The following is a 13,837-nucleotide window of genomic DNA, read 5'->3' as shown; positions in this document are numbered from 1 at the left end:
AAATAGTACAACCATAAGCCTGGGCTCGTTTCAAAGTTTGAATCCATTTTTGTAGTGCTATTTAAAAAAGTCAAGGTGACCTCAGTTTTTTATCGAATACAAAATTTTTTCGAAAGTTTTATTATTGCACACGGAATATGAAACATTTTTTGTCAAATTGGCCTAAACGCCTGAAAAATTGGTGGGACCGTTAGGATGAACATCCAGTATATTTTTGTATTAAATGAACGTTTTTGTAAGGACAAGATAAAAATTTCAACACCGGTATAAATTTATTAATAAAACAGTAGCAGTTGCTTCAGAATTTTTCTAACATTGTCAGTACTTTAAAAGTACATCGCATATACAGAGAATATTAGTATTCATGGTACAACCGGGAAGAGACTGACTCTACATGGTAAAGTCGAAAATGTAAAACAAAATTTTTTCATCTGAGCTTTCCAAGGAAGTCGAGTTTTTAAATTCATCGAGCACACGTGCATTAGTATGTATGCGATGTATGTAGAAATGGTAAAGCACAAGCAGATACTTCAGCCAGAATTTTGAAACTCGTCTTTTTCGACAAGGAACCCTCGTATGAAAAAATTTTAATCTATATTTTTCGTCTATTTTTCCACTTAGTGATACTGCCTTTCTAATTCTGCTACGAGCGCTAGAATATTCTGTGTGGATTCGTTTTACTCTTACTCCCTTCCTATTATATGATAATATAAAGAATGGAAAGAAAACAACTATTTATTAAGTGTCTTTAGTTACGGTATTCGTGAACACGAATAGTATTTTTTAATTTTCTCTATTATGTTCAGGAATTTTTATCGACAGTGAAAGTATTCAAATACATATTTAATTCTAATAATACCACGGTTATTTTGTAATTGCTGAATTTACAGAGATACTTTGATTAGGAATTATTCAAATAATTTGTAGCAGTAATTCCGAGCAGATATTGTTAGACAAATCTAAGGAAATTCATATTGGAATTTTTAATTTTTGTTATTTTTTAATATTTCCTTATGCTGTATTAGAGGTTTTGAGGGCCACCAATATTTTTGTAAGCAGAATGCATCATTTTTCGATCAAATGCTTACACATATTATTTAATGATAAATTAGAACTAACATTAAAATTAAGTACGATCGAAGCATGATACCGCTAATCGGTACAGTTGCCCAGTGCCATTTTGTGTTTGATACCGTAAATGTTGAAAATTTATTCTAATACGGAGAAATGGAAACGCGCGCGCGTTTCTGAACCACGGTAGCTTTTTATCGGAACAACATTCACAGCTGTAGGGAACAGCCGTCCATTACAGGTAACGAATCAGGAATGTATAAGCAGTTCTGTGCTACATTGACCAATAATGAATGTGCTACCTTGATCAATAGTGAATGTTTCTCATCGAACAAAGCTTTCGAAGTTGTTCCAACCAAGACCTTCATAATAGTTCATGACTTGTTCAAGATATTTTGATGAATTGCAACGTAGATTGGCTCCATAAATTGCAGCTTGTGTTTTATCATTGGGACCATTTATTTGAAAGTAAAGCTGGTCCATTTTTAGCATATTGGTCAATTCGGAAATATAAATTAATTATGTCAAGTCTGGCAATGTTTCTACCAATTTATCAATATGTAATTGGGTTATATAAATTTCTTTATATTTTCTTTATAACGGGTAGCCGTTTCTACATCATCGACTCTGAGAGCAGTGTCGCCAGATGGAGGAAATCGAGGGGAATACAGTTTACCCCCTCTCTGATAACCGGATTAATACGTGACCAGCCTACGGTCTTAGCGGGGGATGTTGGAGTATGCTCATTGACTCATGGTGCTGGAATGGGATAGTGGAAGAGGAGAAGGCGGTGTGGGAAAATCGACCAGTTTTGGCCGATTCTGGCGACACTGTCTCGGAGCACCAATTACCCAGGCACGGTATACAGCCTGCTAATTTGTTCACGAATCGGTGAAATGATACAAACATTCGGTGTTACAATCAGTTAGTGAGCGGTGGTACCAGCGGTCCATCTTCGCCAGCCGAAAGTGCAGACATGCAGGAAGACACCGAGGAGATTTTGGACTCGTTGGAGCGCGATCTTCGCGATTTATCATTGGGCATGAAAAAGACGATCGACGCGACGACGTACAGATACGGCTTGAAGAGACGCTGGGAAGAGCGAGGGGCGGGGACGGAGGAGGAACGACAATCGATCGAATTCAACGAATTACTCAGGCAGAAGGCCGCAAAGAGGGAAGAGCTCGAATGGTACAAATGGTGCTTCAAGGAGAAATTCTATCTACCATACTTCCAGAATATCACGGGAGCGTGTTTCCTTTGGGTTATGGAATGCGTGGAGAACGCCCCGAAAATATCGCAAGCGGACCACTCGCTTGGGGAAGACGATGGATACTGTCAAATACAAGACAGCGATGAGGGACTGGAGGAACTTGAGTAAATTCATTAAGTTAATTATATGTATTACGATCCCTCGGAGAAATTTTCAACGCGAACACACACACACACACACACAGAGAGAGAGAGAGTGGTCTACCTAAGTGGGCCACTTGAGTGTCCAGATAAATTATAATAGAATGCGAAAGATGTTTTACACGATACGACGAATGGCATCAAAGGTTCTACTTTTTTCTAGAAACATTTTTCCTCCGGAGTTCTTAAATATTCTAGCAGACCTCGAGACAAGCACTGTTATGTCAGGCCTGGGCAATTTGCGCCTCGCGAGCCACAGACGACCCATTTCTCTTCTTCTGGGTCCTCCCAACCATTTTTCTTAAAAAACAAAAATTATTTTCAATGGGCTGCCCCAGTACAATCATCTTAATGCCCGAGCTAATAGGAAGTTCAGTCCAAACACCACACCTGTTCTTGTCCTTTCGACTTTCGACTTTCGACTTTCGACTTTCGGGTCCTCCCCACCTAATTCCTTGGTGTGTAAAAGGAGGTTGTGAAGATTAGCAGTGTAAATACATGTCACGGTAAATGTGATTAATCCGGGGATTATGTATAATTGCCGGTTATTATATAATAATCACCACTAAATAGATGTGTAACCACTAAGTAGATGTGATAAATTATTGAATATTTGGGCTGTGTTTCCGTTTACGTCCGTGCTCAGAATTGGATGAAATTTCGGGAATAGGTTCTTTTTTGACTAAAATGATGATTGTCAGAAGGATTTTTGGGGACTCGAAAAACAAATTTTTACCATTTCAATGTAAATACCTGTCACAGCCTGCGAAAATCGGCCGTCGCGAGTAAGTAATTCCGAGTCCTGCTCTAGACGATTACAATTCAGAGCAGAGAATGTGCAAAGCTTCAAAACTTTTTTAAACTTAATTGCAAGAGGTAAAACTGCATAGTTGTCCGAGAATTAGCATTTTAGCGCTGACAGTCTCGTGATATGAATAGAAAGCGTTGAGACCCCCAACAACATTTCGAATAAACAGTATTTCAACCTTGTCTTCTTTTCTTAAAGCGACAGTGAAATCGACATTACTTACGGTCAGTTGATGCCTGAAGTCACGAAAGAATGGATGAATTGCTGTGACGGCTGAGTTCAGATGCCGAAAGAATTAAGACGATTAAGATGTTTATAAGAAACGGTTATTACGGTTATTTATGCGAATTTCCATTTGCCTAAATTATTTTGCGACAAGAATAAAGAATAAGAATAAAATTGTGATTTCTCTTTTCTTTTGAAAACGACAATTTCACTATAAGGTCGAACTGTTTAAGCATCGCTGCGCTTCGTGGGTTATCGCCGAAAGATTGATTGACTTATCGTTAGATTTTCTCGAAAACGAAGCGTCCAACAAAAAAATGTTATTCCCTTTTTTCGACTTATTTTTACATGTAGTATATCACCCCCCGCTCGGTTGTACCACCCGTCCGGTCACACCCTGTATACAGGGAGGTCCGTTTAAATAAGGAGACCTAAATATCTCTTCAGGTTATTGTGATGCATGGTGTCAATGGACCAAATATCTGGCACGAATATTTTTTGTCGGAGTTATCAAGATCATCGATGTTTTTTGATACATAACTACATATTTTTCTTTATTGCATCGTGTAACTGATCGAAAAATACATTCAGATATTTATAATAACATGACCTTGAAATGACCATCATCTTGGAAAATTAAAGTTTTACCTTCAGCTCAAGGTCAAGGTATGATACCAAAAATATGTTTGTTTTTATGTGATCGTCAGGAATGAAAAAATTATGAACAGGAAGAAGGAAAAAGAAAGAGATCACAAAAATCCGTGGGCAAGATGAAAAATCCGTAGTTCTACGGAAAAATCTGTAGAGTTGGCGATACTGCTCGTAGAAAATCCGGTTAATATTTCACTGACCATCTTAGTACTATTATCTTGGAGAAAGAGGCTAGCGGATTTACTGGTTCCATGCCTCCTTAATCTTAACGTTCGGAATTGACTTGGTTCTTCCTCGACGGAAGATCATATTCTACCTGATTCCCATAAAGTTAAAGGAGAGTATAATTTTATTCAGTATTGGTCATTGATAAAAAAGCGGAAAAGAAACGTCGATGGTAAAGATTATGGACGGGAAAATCGAGCGAAGGGTTCCCGTGAGACGGACTCGGTCGAAGGAGTACGTATAAAACGGGGACGACCCTGGTTTTTTCCTCGCCGCGCTGCGCCGCGCCGCGCCACGTCACATGACGTTTCAGAAGGGAAAATGATATAGGTTAAAAATACGTGAGCGAAATTTTTCAGGGGGACCAGAACCCACCGGAAATATGAAGTCGATTTCGTGTCCCTGAACGACTCGATGAGATACCTATCTGTGGACGAGGAAAGCAATCCTTAACGTTTCCCTCAAGGACACTGCGCCGCGCCGCACAGAAATGCACACGAACACGCTCATTTATCTGTGAAAGGATAATCGTTGTTAATCAATAATGCTCCAGTAACCTTTACCTTTCGATTTTACGTATTCGTAACATTAATATCGTCTGTTAATGAAATAAATATAATATATTCCGGATTGGTGGCAGTTGCTGTAACGCAGTTTACGAGCATCGGCATAAATTCACACAATTATGCGCAGTATGCTACAGTATGCTCTACCAACAGAACGTAACATTAAAATTTTATATAATATTTCACCGTTATCATTTAAACAGTAGTAATTAACTAACCCAAATTAGATGATCAAATTACAGACCAGCGAAATGCAAACTGAATCAATGACGCGAGCGTTATTGGATCCCATTAATAATGTCAAGTTAGGTTAAATTATGAATGTTGCGTGCTGTTTTCTTCGATATTGTAGCAAATATATGTAGACACTGTCTATATGGGCAGAGAATTTAACATAATATAACACATTTTTAGGTCGAAATCAAATTATGTTCTGTACGTACATTTTTAATTTCATTGAAACACAAACTCTTAAATATCTCAATTTAAACTTAAATGGACTCGGGCTACTGTTCAAAATAAACGGCTCAAATATAAATTTTCCTTTTCATTTAACAAAGAATTAGCGACAACGCGATTTTACTTATTCTACTCGAGAACGAAAACTGTTAATGTAAAAAGAATAGGTCAAGAGAATTCTGTCATTTCAATATTTCCTAACTGCACGGTAACTCATAGGTCCTAGCAGGATCATCGCCGCAATTTGAAATTTATCACTAAAGATTGAAACGGTAAGCAAAGCCATGAAAACCGACGAGACAATGATTAATGCTAGCATTCCTTAGGGGAAATTCGCGAGGAACTCGGAAATGCGAATAACCAAGATGCGAAACAGGTGAAACGTCAGTTTTCCAATAAATTACGTTACACAGTCTGCATTCTTTATCCGCGGTACAATTGGATCGATGTATAATGTATACACACAGAGTATACACAGTATACATATACATATAATCCATGCGTCTGTAAATTCCGGAGGTAAGCTTTGTAAAATTACCGCAACGGAAAGTCTTCGCTGTTCTTCCCGCGCGCTTCACTGTCACTTCTACGCCGATTCTACACTCCGGGGTTCTACTATTATTTCCGCATTCTTTCACTGCCCTTTTCATCCGGCGTTCCTGCGTTCCTGCGATCCACGATCCAACCGATAATAATAGATACCCGTTCTTTTCCAAAAAATCCCCCGGATTTTCCTGTGAGCTTTGAGCACACGATAAAAAAGAAAACACCGTTAGAGTTTTACCGTCTCGAATAACACCACGTCACACAGGTATGGCGACCGGCAAAGCCCTTCGCGTTGGAGTTTTCATATTTCCCGGCCAGGGTGGGAAATACTGGATATAACGAAAACAAACCCTGACACCCTGGATATGTTTAAACTATGAATCATCAAGATGTCCCGGAAAGTAGTATACTCAACGGCAGAAAAGTGACACCAAGAAAACTTCTCTTGCCACCTTAATAAAAATATTAAGCTCTCAGCATTACGTACATTAAAGGTAGGCGCACACTAGACCGAAGTAGTTCTTCCTTCAAATATGTACCTATACATAGAGTCAGATCGTCTGCAAACGGGTTTCACACTGAAACTGTGTCATTAATACTTATTAACACATTCGCACCGAATGACGTATGAGCTTTCAGATTTTTCAATCTTCCGTCATCAAATAAGTGGATAAATCGTTATAAATGGGTCAATTTATCTTCATGTATCTTTCTTTATATGATAGATGTTTTAGGAGTAAGACATATTGGTTGATTGAAAAGCAGTTTCTGGAGTGTTTTGAATTCCCTCTATAGCGACTGTAATAGAAATGATCCGGTACCAATGTGTTGAAAATAACGTAATGACAGAGAGCTTCGTGGCAATCTATTTTGAATAGAATTCTGTTCATATTTAGTTTGATAAGTAAGTCTTTGACATAGGGTTTCCGCATGTTAAAGCTTCCTATTAATAGGCATTTATTTTGTAGGAGCACTTCGCGTATACTGATTTCAATATTAATAAGAGTGATCGAGCGAATTTGACGGCAGTCATATTGCTTTAACAAGAGCGAACTGGATTGCACCAGTTCTAAAATTTCTATAATAATGGTATGTTATACATTCAAGATAACCTAACCCCTTACGAAAATATTGCTGTTAATACCTCGAAATTTCAACACGCTAGGAAAATGTTTGCATTTGAAATGACTCTGCAATGAATTCCATGAAAGCGCAATAATTCCTGCAACCAATCCAAAATAAACAGACGTAAAAGAACAATCAATATTATGCAAGAATTTTTATACACCCGAATAGCATACGAGAATGCAATATACATGTATATTTAGAATTGTATTTTCTGGATAATCTTGCTGACAGAATTAATAAATTTTATAAAATATTCTTGTCTTTTATACAATATGCTCCTGTATTTTACCATGTACAATATATGTTCCTGTATTTTATAATTAATAGAGGCAATTTTTAGTTTGCTTAAAAATCCAGTTATGATTTCACAGTAACTTGAATATCGCGCTGTTCATTATGTCAAATATATTCTCTAGACAATAAAACATTCTAGTATTCTTATACAAATTGTTGAGACTTTCAGCATTAAAAGAATTGTAAAATAATTATATTTTCTGTGTAGTAAAAAGTTCGTGAGCGATCGCTTGTTTCGTTACAAATAAATCCTTGTTTGCAAGGATTTTGCACGTTACCAGAAAACCATGTCTCGTTTTTGCTTTTCAGGAACAAAAGTGTTTCGAAAAAAGTCCATTTTGATTTATACGGACCGTCCGCAACATCTCTACATTTCCTATTTTTTCAACTCCCGTTGTAACTGTCCAACTAGCATTCGGGAGTATTTTTTTTTTTACTTCGTTTACATCCATCTCCATATCAACGCCCCCATTCATCCATTCTACGTTTTGGTATTTTCATTTTTGTTGTTCATAACCGTGCGGTACACATTTGTTTTTTTCCGTTGCAGTTTCATTAAACCCCAGCGGTCATTTCCGTTTGCAATAATTGCCAAAGAGAATATTTAATGGGTTAGCGAGAGGAAATGCTTTTCGGTCAAAGTTTTCTGGGAAACTGAATCGATGAACCGCTTGCGTCCGGAAGATGGTAAATTGGTAAAACCGCTTTACACTGGTTGGGACTGTGTGTTAATGCGTTACATCATACGTGATGAACATAGTTCATTTTTGTGACCACCTATTAATCATTAATGCTTACACTGTAATGCACACAGTATCAGCGAACTAAAAATTAAAAGAGCAATGATATTGCTGGATGTTAGACAATATTAGACTCCGGATTTTATGCATTTGTGACAAAAATTAGTGGGAGCAATTTAAAACAGTGCAAAGATTAGAAGACTTTAGGAGTATTAATATATAATATATTATATTTTCATCCAATTAAAATTATGAACAAAAAATATAAGTTTATATTTAGCACCCGTGTCTTGCAATTGATGCACAAGCTTTTTATTCCGCAGAAAGATCCGCAGTCTATTATTATTGTTAGTTCTGTTTCAAAACATGTATTATTTAGACATTTTCCAGTCTTGATACTCAGAGGTTACAAACAAAAGAAAAAATAGATATAATGCAGGTAAAAAGTGCATTACTCACAAATGCTCAAGATTGAAAATAATGTTCAAATTGCAACGAACTTATTTTCTTTCCTCTCTGATATATGTATTTAATATATTTAATAATATAAATAATAAAATCATGACATTAGTGACTATAAAAATAAAAGCGTGGAGTGCCAAACTACATGACGCAATCTTCGTGGGCGCGCTCCACGCTTTTATTTTTATAGTCACTAATATCATGATTTTATTTAAATTTATATTAAATTTTCGGGAGAAACAGGAAAAAAATTATTTTCTCCTTTTCAGTGCATTTTAATATAAGCGTGGTTTTTAAAAAGTTTTTTTATGTATTTTTTAAAATTTTGGTCCTGGAGCGAACGCCACCGTGCGTGTCGTACATGTTCCACCCACGCCTATGCGAAACGCGGCCCGTCTGTAAGCAACCTAAAATAAAAAAGCGATGGGGCTGATGCGTGGTGGGTAATGAAAGCCCGAAGAAGAAATCCGGACTGCGATTTTTCCGTGGACTTTGCTGGAGAAGTCGAAGAAGAAACGCAAGGAAGAGGAATAAAAACGTGTGCCATACTTTTACGAGGCTTCTCTACTTTCGCGAGTAATGTGCGAGGCATATGGTACTGTGACGGCTGTTACCCCTTTACGGTCCTCTGCCCCCCCCCCCCACCCCCTGGCCGTCCGACCGCCATTCCGTTCTCCTCTTCGAGTTCGCCATCCACGGTATTCCAGCCACGCGTCCTAGAATCACCAGCTGCTAAAAACGTGCATGCGAGACGAGAATGTCCGCGCCTTAAATGACGATGCCATCCCCCGCGCCGACATTAAACAAGTGTTCGAGTCCGAGGCTACGTTTTCCCCCGATATTGCCAGCCAGCACCGATCGCTAAACGCGCGGCGGCCGATCGTGCCGGCAGTTAGCATAATTCGATCGCCCGATGCGAGTTTTTGGGAATCTCGGGGATACGGTGCGGGGTGATTCGATTTAACGAGCGGACTGCTCGCGGAGCTGTTGTCCTTATTGAAAGACTTTGCCGTGCGGATTCGATTTTCTTCGATATTACAGAGTCTCGCGCGCATTAACGCTCAGATTAGTCAAAACACTGGACTGAACGAGGGAAACGTTCATTCTGAATATTCTGTGGTTGTCGGGAAGAACGCCGCATGTCACGCACCGTTTGATCGCTAATGCTTCGACATATAGGACATCGGTTAAGTTGTATTATTTTTTCGAACCTTTCGAATTTGTTTTCATGACTTTTTTCTGGTAAATACGTCAATTCTATGTGTACTACGAAGAAGCTCAATCGATGCATAAACTCAAATTTTTGGAAATTGTGACATGCGGCGATTTTCTTTGCAACCATAGAATTATGGGTTGTATTCTAACTATACAGGGTGTGTCGCCGCCTAACGTTATCACCTCAAATATATCTTTGTTGTTTTCAAAGATATTATAATTAACAATTAATATACACTAATGAGCATAACTGATTCAACACACTTTAAATGAGAATGGCTTTTTTATGAATGGACCAAACCACTTCAATTTCTCTGTAAGGCTAGACGAATCAGTTTAGTAAATGACATCTAAAAAATATTTTGAAAAAATGCATTTGGTCGGAATTGCGAAAAAAATAGTAAAAATTGATTTTTAAAAAATGTTCCAAATGAAAGTTGTTCAGTACCGAGGGGGGCATCATGCGGTATAATTTTTATATTTTCCCGATGAACACTCCAAGGTGAGGAGAAGGTCAACTTTCTTTTTTTACATGGAATGTCCTATATTTTATTTAAGTTTAAAAGAATTTAAGTATATCAATATATTAACTTCAAAAAGTTCTAAAAAATTCTATTCAAGCTGAAACTTTTACTTTCTCATCTTTTTCTGTTCTCGTCAGAACTTCTAATGTTAGAACAGTTTTTTAAAAAAAAAGTTCCACGGCCCATATTTTAAGCAGAACCTATTAGGAAGTTCCAGAGCTCTCTCTCTCTCTCTCTCTCTCTCTCTCTCTCTCTTTCGATCCTTTGAAGCAAATTATTCGCATTAGTAAAAACGCAGGAGACATTCGGACGTTCTTCTTGAATTGGGATATCCTGTAGACGTTCTGGCGCATCAATCTAATTAGATTAACTTCTGGCTCGACATTTATACTTCCAGCAAATTTTCCGCTGTATGAGATTAAACTCGGGGTAAAGAGCACTCGTGTTATCGAGCCCAGGACCGGGACTTGGGAAAGTAAAGTTGAACGGATAATAAACAACCCGTAGACTATTGCCTTGATGCAATTAACCGGCCACGATGGAGAAAAAGTATCGATCGATTACTATGGAAATAAAAAAAAAAGGATGACCCTCGTTGCTTGTATCGAGCTCAGTGTTTCTCCTGGATTGAAAGACGTTTTGTGCTTGAGGAAGTTCCCCGTGGAAGGAGAAATGTTTTCGTGTTCGCCGGTGGAACTTCTCGAAATTAGTTCGTGCGTTCAGTCGAGATGGATCTGGTCTGACAAAAAATTGTGATAGGAGTCCAAGTGGAGTAATTGTAGAGGATAAGTCGATTTTGTTCCACCCGTCTTCCCTTTGTACGTGTTTCGATCATTTTCTTCATCGAAATAACTTGCTTCGATTGTGGAAACTATATTTCTGACTGTTTTTTAGTCAATCTTTCAGCGATAATACGCGAAGCGCTTGATGCTTACAATAGTTTGATATTTCTGGGCGTCTTCCTCCGAATTAATGGCCGGACACGCGTGAAATTGCCGTTTTGAATGGAAAAAAGCAAACAAGCAAGTAGAGTTTTATTTTCAACTATGTAGTATCATACACACACATACAGTGAACCACGATCGCCGTGTCAAACCACGATGAACAACGTCTGCGATCGGACGCATCTTCGCGTGTCGTGCGCAGGTTCGCTCGATCACATCAATCGATAATGATAATTGATTCCCGCATTGTACGAACATACCATGCGGACCACATTTATTTCGATCTCCGGTTTCCTGGAAACGTTATTTTGCTAATGGATTACTATCCTCTTGCTTAATTCCGTGAGTCCGTAGTCGAATGGTAGGACACATAAATTCTAACACAGTCCGCAAACCGTCACTATCTTCCGTAATATGTTAACTGCCTTTAGCCGAAACGGAAACACCGAACAGATAGATTCTGTAGGGTTTCGCCATATAGACTTCATATATTTCGCGTGCGTAGGAGGAAAGGAGAATGTCGAACAAGAGAGAGAAAGAGAGCGAGAGAGAGAGAGAGAGAGAGAGAGAGAGAGAATGAAAAAAAGGAACAGAGGAGACGAAGGGCGGTTTAGAAAGAGAAAGACAGAAGATGGGGAGGGTTACACGTTATCCAGCTGCAGCCTGAGAAAAATGGCCCGTCTCGTAGTTTCTCCCTCTCGTACCGAAAAATCCGCGCCGAGCGATAAATCAGATCGCGTCGCGTCTAAAACCGATGGTGCAACTTTTGTCCAATAACGTGATACGTAAACGTCCGTATACACGAGCCAGCTAAACCCGGACCGACTCGATATATTTGCGCAATACTGTGAAATCTCGACTCTCTTTTCTTGCTCTCTCTCTCTCTCTCTCTCTCTCTCTCTCTCTCTCTCTCTCTCTCTCTCTCTCACTCACTTACGCTCTCGCTACTACTCTCTCACCATCCCTCTCATTTTGCAGTTCGTTTATCTTTTCGTTCTTGATATGATTCTCCTCGCGGAGTCGTCGTCTCCGAAGTTCTCCCGAAGGGAAGTATGTGTCGCACAAAATTGCACAGAATTTTCCACAGTATTCCACTGATATGTTTCAAGCTCGCAAAATATATTGTATGCCTTGAGAATTTCAGATACGCAAATTTTGAAAATTGTTTATTTTCTAGTCCATACAGTTTGCCAGATATTAACTTCTTTTCCTTTGACTTATTAGTAGACTGCGGATCTCTATGCATTTATGGTTTATAAAAATTTTCAAAAAATGCTAGAGTATCAAATTCGACACAGCTTATTTATTATGTATGATTTGTATTTATTTTGGACCTACAAATGTTATTGCCAATGAAAGTAGATGAAAGTAGATTTCGTACCGCTTTTTTGAAATTTATCTACAAAAATTGAAACTTGCATAAACATATTCTCAGTCTACTTATTAATATCGCTTATCAATTGCTTAGCTGAAAATGTGGATAAACAATTATATACATATATTTAAATAGTTGCTTATAAATTAAAGTTATAAAATTAAATAGTGTTAAATCTGTATTATATTTGGCAAATTTGTTATAAATAAGAAAAGTTATGACTGAACCAATTGCTTTGACACTTATTGTTAGATCTAAAATATTTCTTCAAAAAGTGGAGTTGATCGATTTGGCCTGTGGGCGGCTCATATGTCAACCATTGAAAAGTATGTAACGCTTATTTAATTGTAAATTTCACGCGTTTGAACGTTTTAAAAAGATGGAACGTTCTCAGGAACCGAGAGAAAAAATAGAGTGTATACAACGCAGCATGCTCGGTGCGCTTGACCGCTTGACTGCGTACAGCGCAGCGCGACGTATGGCAAACTGCCAAAAACCTGCCACGAATATGTCGAACAACGTTGTGTCTTACTTGTTAGAATGCGTCACACACTGGCTCTGCAAGTGTCGTGCCGTATTTTAACTACGATTTCAATGTATTATCATTGTTACATATATATTTCATGGAAATAAAAATATTCTCGGAAGCCAGCAATTCAAAATAATACATATATGTACAGTGGATCGAAAAAGTATTTTAGCACAGCATTTTCGATTCTCGGAAATTTCTTTTATACATTTTTTATACACTTTTTAACGCATTTTTAACCGGTGTGCACGTACACAGTTTATTACGTTTAGCACAATATTTCCATGAGAAATAGTTAATATTCATAAACTGGAGTTTATTGTTGAGCTTCTTATTCGTAGGTTCTTTAATATTTTAATAAAACCCGCTTTGCGATATAACAAATTCTCAGTGGAAACGGAAACCGCAACGGAGAGCTCGATGAATTAACGGCGTGCATCGAAATCGGTCCCGACAAACGTTCCAAACAAATCACGCTGTTTTTATTTTTTTTTATATTTAAGCAGCTTAAATTTAGAGTTTTAAATTGTATAAATACCAGAATAAACGTTGCAATTTCATTGCAATATACACATTCAGCGTGGATTAATTCTCTGTGCCTGCGTGAAATACAAGCAGTGAATTAAAAAACTTTTCTATAATCTCTCCGACAAAGCAAATTT

This window comes from Lasioglossum baleicum, chromosome 3, assembly GCF_051020765.1.
Source record: "Lasioglossum baleicum chromosome 3, iyLasBale1, whole genome shotgun sequence".
Taxonomy (NCBI): Eukaryota; Metazoa; Arthropoda; class Insecta; order Hymenoptera; family Halictidae; genus Lasioglossum; species Lasioglossum baleicum.
The sequence above is the reverse complement of the archived record's forward strand: the minus strand, read 5'-3'. Positions refer to the sequence as shown.